Raw genomic sequence first — 12,564 nt, 5'->3', positions numbered from 1 at the left:
AATTAAAGTTTTTACATAGCAAAAGAAAATATAAATATGATTAATAAGATATGCTATTGAATGGGAGAAAATATTTACATAACTACAAGGCTTAATATCCGATATATTAAAAAAAAAAAAACAACTTCCAGAATGCAATAAAATAAAAACAATCCAAGTAAAAAAGAGGAAGCTAGTGTGAACAGACAATTCATTGAGGCGGAGATCCAGAAGGCCAATAGATACAAGGAAAAATGTTCACCATTGCTCCCAATAAGTGATAAACAGCTAAAACTATGGTAAAATATCACACACAGTGACATTGGTACTGTAGGGGGCATTGAAAACACCCCACATAAGTGCTGTTTGGAAAGGATATGGAGAAAGAAGAACCCTGTTACATGGTTGGTGAGACTGTAAAGTGGTGTTGACAATATGGAAAGTAATCTGGATTTACCTTGAAAAACTAAAACTGGAAATACTTTACACCCTAATAATTCCACTCTTGGGCATCTATCTAAATAACATGAAATCATCAATCCCCGAAATTATGTGCTCTACAATGCTTATTGAAGCATTAGTTGTAGTAGCTAGGACCTAGAAATGATCTAAATGTCCCCTGATAGAAGACTGGATTAAGAACATGTGATATATCTACACAATGGAATATTATTCATTCATGAGGAAAGATGAAATGCTGCAGTTTACAGAAAAATGGAAGGAATTCAAGGGATTATGTGTAGTAATATGAGTCAGAAAAAGAAATACTGTGCATTTACATAGGAGACAATTCAAAAAAGTAAAACACTTACAAAAGTTAGTGAGATTTCTAAGTTTATGAGGCAGGGTGGAGGGGGTCAGGGAGTAGAAGGGATAGTGTTGAGGAGAAAATGAAAACTTAAAAAAGCATACGCATGATATACAAAAAGGTAGCTCAAATTTATGTCACATATAAGTCACCAGTTTTATGGTCACCCTACCTTGAGAACCTTTTCTTCAAAAACAAATTTATTTTTACTTATTTACACATACAAGAACTGGGATCTAGGCCAGACGTGCAAGGGGTGAGAGGATTCACCAGAGTGGGGAGCAGAACAGGCAGATCTACTGAAATATACTGCTGAAGGGAGCAGCTGGCGAGGCAGGAGAGATCTCCTGTTCTATGTGGGTCACCTCCCTGGCCAGGGATCAAACTATGTAATAGTGACTGGTGCTAACTTGATAGTGCTGATACTTTAACCCCTGCACCATTAGGGAGGTGCTAGAATACTTTCTTGATTAACAGTGTACTCTGCAAACTTTGTTACCCTGCTGGCTCTACCACCATAAACTCCCCACTGTACAAAGCCATTAGGACTCAGTTTTCTCATCTGTGAAATGGGGTTATAAATGGAAATTAATTGAGGAAGGTGCTTCTGAGGTTGGAGACATTCACTTTTTGTACACTTGCAATGTTTAGCATTAATTTTATATTACTAGGAAGATAAAGAGGACATTTGTATTAAAAGATGCCATGTGTGGAATCTGGCTCTCATCTATAGAATGACATTGGAAGTGTTCTTACCTGGAAAGCTGCTGGCTTGAATCTGCTGCTAGCATGACTGAACAAACGAAGACACCTCTCTGGGCTCACATTCCCATGAGGTAAAAATGATACCTAGCGAAGACCTCTCTACACTCCAGTGTGACTCTTGAAAGCAAGGAGTTGGGCTCTTTGAGGATAGGAAAGAATTGGGATTTTTCCTTTGATAGTCTGGGATCAGAAAGAGAGAGCCAGCATAGCTGAGGCAGTGAGCACATCCTCCTTTTTGGCCTGTAGCCACAGCCTCCTATGTGATCTGTTGCTCCAATGCCCTGGGTAAACTAAGGCAATGATTACTCTTGCTGAGTGTGGGCATGTCACCGCTGCACCCTTTAGTGAGCAAGGCTTTCATTCTCTAAATTTCCTTCTCATCTTTACCAGCTCCCTGCTGTATATAATGCAGTAAAGAGCAAAGTAGTGTTCTTAACTTTTGTGTGCATGTCAAATATTACATTTTTAAATAAATCATAATAATGTGGAATAGTTTTAGATTTACAGAAGAATTACAAAGATATCCAAAATGATTCTGTTTACCTCTTAGCCAGTGTTCCCCCTTGTTAGTACCCCTCTCTCTGTACATATTTATAGATTTAAAGATATAAGCATACATATTGATCTGTGTACACACATATACATAATGATATACTTATGTGCTCATATATGTGTATTATTATGTTTTGGGGTGGCTTTTAGGGATAGTATGCTTTCAAATATTGTCATTTTGTTATAATAATGAGGAAAAAAATCTCTGCTAAAATTAAATGACATTATTCAAGGATCTGTTTCATTATATGGTTATTTGAGCATAAACTTTATAACATATATGATATGGCAGTTTCCAAGGACCTAGTGATGAGGTTACATGTGGACCAACTTACTTCATAATGTTTTAAACTTATATGCTTTGACGACTACGTAAATCTCAAGCTGTTCTAACATATCAAGTAACCTGTTAATATGAGATTCCTGAGTAAGTTCCTCTAAACCCCATTCCAATCTCAGCTGGCTTCCCTTTGGGAAAGCCAATGAGCCTCCTTCCCTTTCCCTCTGTGTTTTTACTGTTCATAAAACCAAAATTTTCTTTTCTTTGGCCTACTCATTCATAAGCTTTAAAAATCATTTTCTGAGAAAAACACATGGCAAATAAATATGCTACCTAAAAATGTCTTCATTCTAGCCACATGGCTGATAAACTGGCTGATTATAGAATTATCCTCCCAGTTCCAGCACTGCTCCTGCGATGTGGAATCTTTTGATCATTGTTCTTTGGATGAAATCTATTTACTTTTGTTTCATTTATTTTTAAATACTACCGGTTCATGTTTCATTTTTTATGGTTCAGTATCTTTTCTTAGTAAATAATTTCTTGAGGAAAGGGGGAATTTCTTCCACTTTCATAGTTTTTTTTTTTTTGCATATTACTTTTTCCCTGCTTGTTTTCCTACTGGTCCTTCTCAGTCCCTTGAAGTTTCTCTTCCTTCATGACAGCCCATTCTCCCAGAAAATTGGCAATCCTGATTGAAATATACAGAAAATTGGTGGTTATGGTAGTAAGTCCTTTGCTTTTGGGTCTGAGCTGAAGAGTTGTGCAAACTCTAACATAAATGTTGTTAGATGTTTTCCCCTAAGTTATGTTTGCTACACAAGATGATTCCTGTCTCTACCTGGAAATTGAAACTTATCTGTGAGAATTTCAGCAGCCTAGTAGGGGAAGAACAAGGTCTCAGCAACCAGTTGCCTTCTTTCAAGGTTGTGTGGCTCCTTTGTGCCTGGCATTTACCAGTTTGCAGACTTGGTATTAACTCTTTTTAGAGAATAAATTTCCAGGGATTTTTTTTTTTTAATTTTATTGGTTGAAGTAACTGGTGATCTGATAGTGCTTATATAGACTTGCAGTCAATTGTTTTTTTTCTTTTAGCATCCTTGTACCCTTTTTTTTAAAAAAAAAAAATAGTTTATTTTTAAATCATTTTGTGCCTTTTTGCATCTCAGTTGTAATCCCTGTGGGCTTCCCATCACCAAATTACCAATGCGCCATCACCACAGTCCAGTGCACCCTCCCCCCCATTTTTGATCGAATTCTCCACTCTACCCCCATAAATGTCTCTGGTATATAGTCGTTCATTATTATTATTATTATCTCCCTTGGTCCTTTATACTACTGCTATGAGTGAAACCATCCAGTATTTTTCCTTTTCTTTCTGGCTTATTTCGCTAAGCATGATCCCTTCCAGTTCCACCCATGTTGCTTCAAAAAGCATGTGCTTAGCTTTTATGATTGCTGAGTAATATTCCATTGGTACATTTCCACATCTTTTTAATCCAGTCATCTACTTTTGGGCATTTGGGTTGATTCCATGTCTTTCCTATTGTAAATAAAGCAGCAATAAACCTGGGGCCCTTGTACCCTTCCTTTAAGGGGTCCCACATAGGGGAATTCCTAGAGACTTTGAAGGCATTATAATAATTAGTTTCTTAACCATTAATTGCTGTTAATTATTCTTAACTGTCTCTATAGGGTTGCATTATCTTGGGTCTGCTATTCATTTGCAGCATCCAAAGTACCACAATCCCCTTTCTCCTTCCTTGTGAATTTCTGCCTTAGTAAAATTTTATTTCTGTTGTTTTAAAGGGATTTCAATAGAACAATGTGGATGCACATATTCCACCTGCTATCTTTGTCACTAGTAATCTCCATTTCTATTGTTGTTGTTGTTATTCTTTTATTATCTTTCCCTGTCATTAATTGTGTATCCTGTGATGAAGTAGTTAGGAGGCAAATTGTCCAGTATTTAAGATAAACTGTCTTGAGTTAATAGATTTCAAAACACTGGCAAAAATCATTGTGATTTCTTCCATTTAACAACACAAGACCACAAAAAATTAAGTGATTTTAAACAGAACTGAGGTGTCTTAAGTTATTCAGCAAATTTCCATTCAGCACAAATTTACTATCACATAGTGTTCCAGAGGAATGGTGCTTGCTGTCAGCAGGGTGAGAAGCCCTTGTAATAAAATAACTTCACAGTAAAAATGTCTTCAGGTAATTATTGACCTTGGAGAATTATACAGATGAATTCTATAAAGCAAAGTCTGCTTAAATTTGGAGATTTCAGGCCTTCCCTGGTGGCTCAATGGGTAAGGACACAGTACTGCAAGCTAGCAGCAGATGCTTCAGTGAGAGTTCAATTCAGGGCTGGGGAGGTGACCTACATGTGGTGGCAAACTTCTCCTGACCCACCTGCTGCTCCCCTCAGCAGTGTACTTTGTCAATCTGCCTGTTCTGCTCCCCACTTTATCTCTGGTGAATCATCTCTGGCTTGTACCCCATTTCTGTATGCATAAAAAATTTTTATAGTTTTTTTTTTTTTTAATTTGGAGATTTCAACAATTCCCTATGTAAAAATTAAACACAGAAAACTTAAATGAGGTTGGGGGTTAGAAAAGAATTCCCATGTATGAAAATCAGTAAAGAACCAATCACGGGACCCAACATATTTTGCAACTTCAAAAGAAAGTAGTGTTGCTTCCTTGTCCCAGGGAAAGGAAGGAGGTGCCTCTTGGTTCAGCAACAGCCCCTCAAAAATTTCTAAGGGGGTGCTGGTTTTTGTTCTGGGAAAATGCATGTGTCTCACCACAAGGCTATACTTGCCAAATTGCCTGTTTGTCCTTGCTTCTTAATAAACCCATTTTTAATGGTGAAATAATTGTTTACATTGCATTTGTCAACACCTACTTATAAGAGTGGTGGTGAAGTGGTAATAAACATAGTAATTAAACCATTTTAAAAGATGAGATCACTTTATAGTCTTACCTATTATAGTATCATTTAATCTGATTAGTGCTTCTTTAGAATGCAAGCGGAGACCCTTAAAACTTTCGTATTCTTGGACATTTGAAACTACTATTTCGTTTTTGGCATTAACATTTAGTCAATGTATGTAAAGCTTGTGGTTTCCTATTTCTTCTTAAAATTTAAGAAAAAAATTTAAAGGGAAATTTCAAGTGGTATGTTTTCAGTGATCTGTTAACATCATATATTAAAATAGAAGTTGCTGCTTTTGCATTTATTCATATACTGAATATTTTAAGCTGATAAAATGGAAGCAAGTAAGAAAAATAGGAACATTTAGGAAACAAAGGAAATAACACTGAGCACCTGTAATCTGCCAGGCATTTTCTTGCGCCTCGTTGTCCATTCTGGACAAGGACATAGAATCTGCTCGTTGCTCTCCGTTCCTTAAAGGGCCTATTTTTGAGAACTTGATATAGCAAATCACTATGCTAGCTAGGTGTTTTCTGTGAAGAATAATGTTAATATACTAGGTAACAATTATTTTCAAAGAAAATAAATCTGTAATTTGCACTTGCTATAGTAATACACTCTCTTAGGAGCTTGCTGGGAAGAAATACACATATATTGCTTTTTTTTATATTTTATCTATTTTTGCATAGAAAGCCAGAGGTGTGGCTAACTTGAGGAAATACACTGCTGAGGGGAGCAGTAGAGGTCTGCTGTGCCATGTGTGTCAGTTCTCTGTCAGGAGATCAAACTCAGGCCTCTGCAGTGAGCCATGATGTGATAGTGCTGAGACTTAACCCTTAGGTCACCAGGGAAGTACTGAATAAACTGTTGATCCTCATTATTTACGGATTCTCTATTGTGAATTGCATACTTGCTAACATTTATTTGTAACCTCACTTTGCTGCACTTTTACTGTCACTGCCAACGCACACACAGAGATTTTGAATAGCCTATGTATGTGTTCCCACTTGAAGTGGAATATTAGCACACTGCCTTTGGCTTCAGCACTCACATTCATTTAAACAAGTGCCCTTTACTCATTCTAGTTAGTGCCTCTTTTTTTTTTTTTTTTTTTGCATTGTGCTGGTGATTTCTCCATTTAAAATGGTCTCCAACTGTAGTGCTGAAGTGCCCAATGTTCCTATGCACAAGAAAGCAGTGATGTGCCTTAGGGAGAAAATAGATATGTTAGATAAGATGTGGCTATCAGTTCAATTTAATGAATCAATAATATATAATTATGAAAAATAAGAGAACAGGAGCCTCCCTGGCTGCACAAGAGGTTAAATCATAGCACCATTAAGCTATCTACAGTCACAGCAGCACAAGCTCTATCCCACATGGCACAGCAGACCTCTCCTGTCTCACCCACTGCTCCCCTCAACAGTGTACTTTGTCGATCTGCCTGTTCTGCTTCCCACTCTGTCTCTGATGAATCCTCTTAACCTCCATACCTCTGGCCTGAACCCAGTTCTTGCAGGCATCAATCTTAAAAAAGAAAGGGTTCTTTACAAAGGAACACACATATGACAAGTTTACATTTCAGTCAGTTGAGGATAACAAGAACCTCATTATTTCTTCAAAGAGAAGTTACAACATTTAGTAGTTCAGTGTTCACAAGTCTTAATAGAACACATCTACTGCAAAAAAAGGTTATTGTGTGTGTCCACACCCGTAATGCTGTTTTCAAGGAAAAAAAAAATCTAGTTGAGAAGGTAAAATACACAGATAAATAAAAACAACATGAATGGAAACATTTGAGTGATAACTTTACTATACTAACTAAAATAAATGGACAACTGCAAGGAGAATGAACTCACTTATCTAAGAAATCCATGGGTATCCAAGTAAAATTTTACCCTGCCAATAAAATGGAGCAATGACACCAATCACCAATGACTCGGTTACTTTCTGCTTATTTTTCAGTACAAACAATGATGTATTTAAAAATAAAGATAAACATATCCACGCTGATTTTACTTAAGACTCTTCCTTGTAGAATAACTTTCCTCATTTTCCTCACGTAGCAAAGAGTGTGTTTCTTTGATCTCTTCCTGCCATCTAGGCTGAGCAATTAAACATGCTGGTTTATGTTCCCTGAAAGTGACATATCGTTCTGCTTGTAATCTACATCTAATCTGTATTTCTGCCAAGTTTCTATTCATGTTTTTTCTAGTGAGCAATGGACCAGCGTCTATGTGAAGAGTTTAAAGTCAGTTTATAGTTCTCAGATGAAAAGTTAACTTAAAATGGTGTTCTTGGAGGAAAGAGATATCAATTTGACTTTTTCTTTCATTTCACATGATGTCAAATTCTTAAAGCAGTTTCAGAAATTCTGGCAGGGCTTCACGCCAGTACTGGTTTCTGCCAATTTCTCCCTCACTTCTCAGGCCTGGGTGGAGACGGCCTACAACCTGGATATAATGATACACTAAGTCCGTTAATTCACAATTTCTAGGATTTAGTCATTGGCCCACAAGCTGTCCATGGGGGAAATACTGCTTTCTTCTCCTATTGTAACAGGAGCCCTGCAGCTCAGTGGTCCAGTGGAGTTTGCCAGCCCTGCTGTGCCAAAGGCCTGCCTGCAGGTCAGGTTTTTCTCCCAAGGTGGGATTGGGGTTTTAAACTCATACAGTTCTGAAAACACACCAATCAGGTTGAAAGAGGTAGACCCTGAAAGTCATTGAAGGCAAAGTGCAAATAGTTTGAGATAGTCACCTGACCCACATTAAGACATTCACACTTGGGCCTCTCTTGTGGCACCAGGGGTTAAGCTCAGCACTATGAAGCTGTCGGCAGCCACTGCAGCATGAGTTGGAGCCCCAGCTGGGGAGCTGACCATGTTTCATGGCAGACGTCTCCTGCTGCACTCCTCAGCAGTGTATTTCAGTCAATCCACCTGTCTTGTTCCCTGGTGAGTTTCTCACCCCTGCACATCTAGCCTGTCTCCTTAGCCTGTATCTTATATGCATAAATAAATATATATATTAAAGACAGTCACTTTTGGGGAGACCTTTTGTTCCATCCTTCTGATTTTTGTTGTTTCTGATTGTGGACTCTGCTCCAGCCTCCAGCTACTACCTTCAGCACAACCAGCACCACTGCTGGCCTGTGCCAGATGCTTCTCAGAACTGTCTACCACTGGACAAGTGCTCCATGCTTCCAGAACTATTCGCTGCTGCCTAATCCTCTACATCATCATCTGCTGGCCTGGACCTGGCCACCTCAAAGAGCTGTCCAGTCATCTCTAAGCACTGTCCACCACACCTGACCCCCTGCACTGTTACAGTTTCTGTTCTTGCCTTTGGCCTGTCTGGCACTGCCTCCTGTAGCTGTTGTCTCTGTCCTGTCTGGTCTGGCTTCCAGATAGGAGCTTCTGGCTGCTGTGATGTCATGTCAGCAGCACACCTGTGATTATCCTCAGCTGCCACTGTGAGTTGGATCCTGGCTCACCACTTTCAGTGTGCCCCTAGCTCCTGTTTCTCTTCTAAAGGACAGTGCCATCTGGTACCAGCTTTTTTTTTTGTTTGTTTGTTTAAGATTTATTCATATAGAACTGGGGTACAGGCCAGAGATGTGGAGGGTGAGTGGATTCACCAGAGACAGAGTGGGGAGCAAAACAGGCAGATCGACAAAGTACACTGCTGAGGGGAGCAGCGGGCGGGTCAGGAGAGGTCTTCCGCGCCATGTGGATCTCCTCCGGGGCAGGCGGGAATCAAACTCATGCGGAAGTGGCTTTAGCTTCTTAGTGCTGTGCTTTAACTTGCTGCGCCACCAGGGAGGGCCTGTACCAGCTTTTGGTTTTGACTACTGGAGACTGACTGCAACATTATCTGGAGAGAAGATATGACAACTGTGGTCTTAGAAATGCTTTCTTTCCCCCCCAACCCCCATTTCTCCTTGTAAATAATCCTGTTGTTACTTTCTGTGTTTGAATCATGTCCTACAGCTGCAAGGCACGAATGAGGACCCACGAATAGTTTGCATGGTTTCACTATCTTCTCCCTTGTCCTTCCCCAGAATTAAACCTTAGCTTCCTTTGGTAGTCTCTCTCTACATCCCTCCCATCATTGTCCCTTCCCAGTACCATTATACAGGAACAACTGGGATTTCTTGAACTAGCTCTGTGTCTCCAGTTTCCTCTACTCAAGATTCCTTAGCTCTTTTCAGTCAAATACAAAAGTCATTTTTCTAGGTGAGAATATATAGATCTAGGATCACCTGGTCTTAACTTTTACCTGAGTATTTGTGCTGTCAGACCCATAGATAGTATAAAGACAATCTGAAACAGTTTATCTAAGTTTGGTTATTGTTTAATGCCCTTGGCTTCAGTTGGTATGACTGGGAAGAGGAGGAAGTCCTTCAGTCACTAGACAATGAGTGCAACCTTGGCAAAAGCAACCTACACAATGGTACACTTTCTTTGGGGTTGGTTACCATTATGCCATTCAGTTTAATAACAGTGGACTGATTTAGTTACTCTAAAAATCACCAAAAATTATAAAAATAAAAATAGGGTTAAAATAAAGAGGGATCCAGGATTGAAATCACTAACTTCAACCATCATATTTTTAAAAATTTATTTAATTTTTTAATGTTTATTAAGTTAATCTTGTTTTATTCCATTGTATATATTTTAAGGGTATAGATTTACAACTGTACAAATATCAACATGCAAAAACCCAATCTTTTACACAAATAGTGAAGGAGCAAAGAAATTTAAAAATAACTCCATTTATATTTGTTTTTAAAAGATTTAAATACTTCAGAACCAACTTAACAGTGATAACTACAAGATGATACAAAAGAGACGAGAGGGCCATATAACCCATGTACATGGATAGAGAGAATCAGTATAATCAAAATGACTATGCGCCTAAAATGATACACAACCCAATTCAATCTCCATCAAATAAAAGTAATATCTTTTAAAAATTGAAAATTATATGGGACCACAATAAACCTCAAATTACAAAAGGAACCCTGAAAAATGTAAAAAGAACCCTGAGAAAAAGAAATGGTGGTATCATAACTGTACCTTCAAACTGTAAAGCAACAGGACTAAAAGCAACATGGTATTGGCACAAAAATAGAAACATAGATCAATGGAACAGCATTGAATGTCCAGAAATAAATCCACATATACAGTAGCACTTAATTTATGATAAAACAACTATGATCATATAATGGGGAATAGACAGTTTTGTTGTTGTTAGTTAATGATACTAGAAAAATTCGAAAGCCACACATAAAAGGGTAAATTTGGATTACCTGTTAATACCATACCTAGAAATAAGCACTGAGTGGAACAAAAATTTAGATACAATACCTGCAACACTAAAATATACAGAAGGAAAAAATACATTCCATCATTTCAACACTTGCCAGCACTTATTTCTGGTCTTTTTGATAAAGCAGTTCTCATTGGTGTGAGGTGGTACCTCTTTGCAGTTTTGATTTGCATTTCTCTGATGGTAAGTGATGGAGAACATCTTTTCATGCGTATGTCTTCTTTGCAGAAGTGCCTATTTAACTCCTCTGCCCATTTTTATTGAGTTTTATGAGATCGTTGTAGAATTTGATTATCATCCTCTTGATGGATGCATGGTCTACAAACATTTTTTCCTCTTTAACATGGTATCTCATTGTTAGTTGCAGTCTCTTCAACTATGCAGAAGTTTGTTAGTTTGCAGTAATCCCAATTATTTTTATTCTCTTTGATTTCCTTTTTTTTTTTTTTTAAAAAAAAGGTTCATTTATTTATGCCTACAGACCAGAGGTGCAGGGGCAGTGAGAGGATTCACTAGAGACAGAATGTGGAGCAGAACAAGTAGATTGATGAAATACACTGTTGAGGGGAGCAATAGACAGGTCAAGAGAGGTATGCTGTGCCATGTCGGTCATCTCCCTGACCAGGATGGAACTTGTGCTAAATTAGCGGCTTCTACTGGCATCATAGTGCTGCACTTTAATCACTTGCACCACCAGGGAGGGACCTCTTTGATTTCCCTTCTGCTGGGGGTGAATCTGTAAAGATTTCTTGGAGCATTTGTTTGTGTTTTTTCTATTTATTTTATTGTTTCAGGTCTTTCATCCAAGTCTTTTATCCATCTTGAATTGATTTTTGTGTATGGTGTGAGATAATGGTCTGGTTTCATTCTTTACATGTGGCAGTCAATTATTGAACATGTTGTCCTTGTTCCAGTGTATATTCTTCACTCTTTTGTCATAGACTAGATGTCTATATATGTGTGGGTTTATTTAGAGGGTCTCAGTTCTCTTCTATAGGCCTGTGTGTCTGCTTTTGTCCCAGTACCATGCTGTTTTAATTATTGTGGCTTTAGAGTATAAAGTCTGGAAGTGTAATACTTTCATTTTACCTCATTTTTGTCAGGATATCTTTGCCTACTTGGGTACTTTGATGATTCCATATAAATTTTAGTAAAGCTTGTTCCATTTATTGCAAGAATGACAATGAAATTTTTATTGGGATTTCATTGGATCTGTAAATTGCTTTGGGTAGGTTGATCATTTTGACAAAGTTTATTCTTTCAATACATGAGAGGGGACTATCTTTCCATTTTTTTGTGTCTTATTCTATTTCCTTTAACAATGTCTTATAGTTTTCCTTGTTATGTTTACTCCTATGTGTGTCTTTCTTTCACTCTCTCTCATTGGTGACATTATATGGATGCTTTTCTTAATTTCTTCCTCTTTGAGTTCACTGTTTGCATACAGGAAGGCAAATGATTTTTGTGTATTGATCTTGTAATATTCCACTCTATTGAACTGGTCTATTGTTTTCATTAGTTTTTCCTGTGGATTTTTAATGGTTTTCTATGTATGTTATCATGCCATCTGAAAATAATGATTGCTTCATTTCTTTTTGCCCAATTGGAGTCCTTTTATAACTTTTTCCTTGCTGGACTTGCAACATGATGTTGAATAGCATTGGTAAGAGTGGACTCCCTGTCTTAGACTATTTCTTAGTCATATCTGGCTTTGATTATGTTAAGATATATTCAATTTATTCCCAGCTTTTTAATGGTTTTCATCATAAATTGATATTGAATTGTATCAAATATGTTCTCAGCATCTATTAATATGGCAAATGGCTTATATTTTTTTATGTGGGGAATTATTTGGGGTGAACTGGTGGTAGGTACTTCTTGGTGACAAAACATGAGTGGATAAAGCA

This window comes from Condylura cristata, unplaced genomic scaffold, assembly GCF_000260355.1.
Source record: "Condylura cristata isolate star-nosed mole 26May11 unplaced genomic scaffold, ConCri1.0 scaffold00009, whole genome shotgun sequence".
NCBI classification, from domain to species: Eukaryota; Metazoa; Chordata; class Mammalia; order Eulipotyphla; family Talpidae; genus Condylura; species Condylura cristata.
This window is presented reverse-complemented; position numbering follows the sequence as displayed.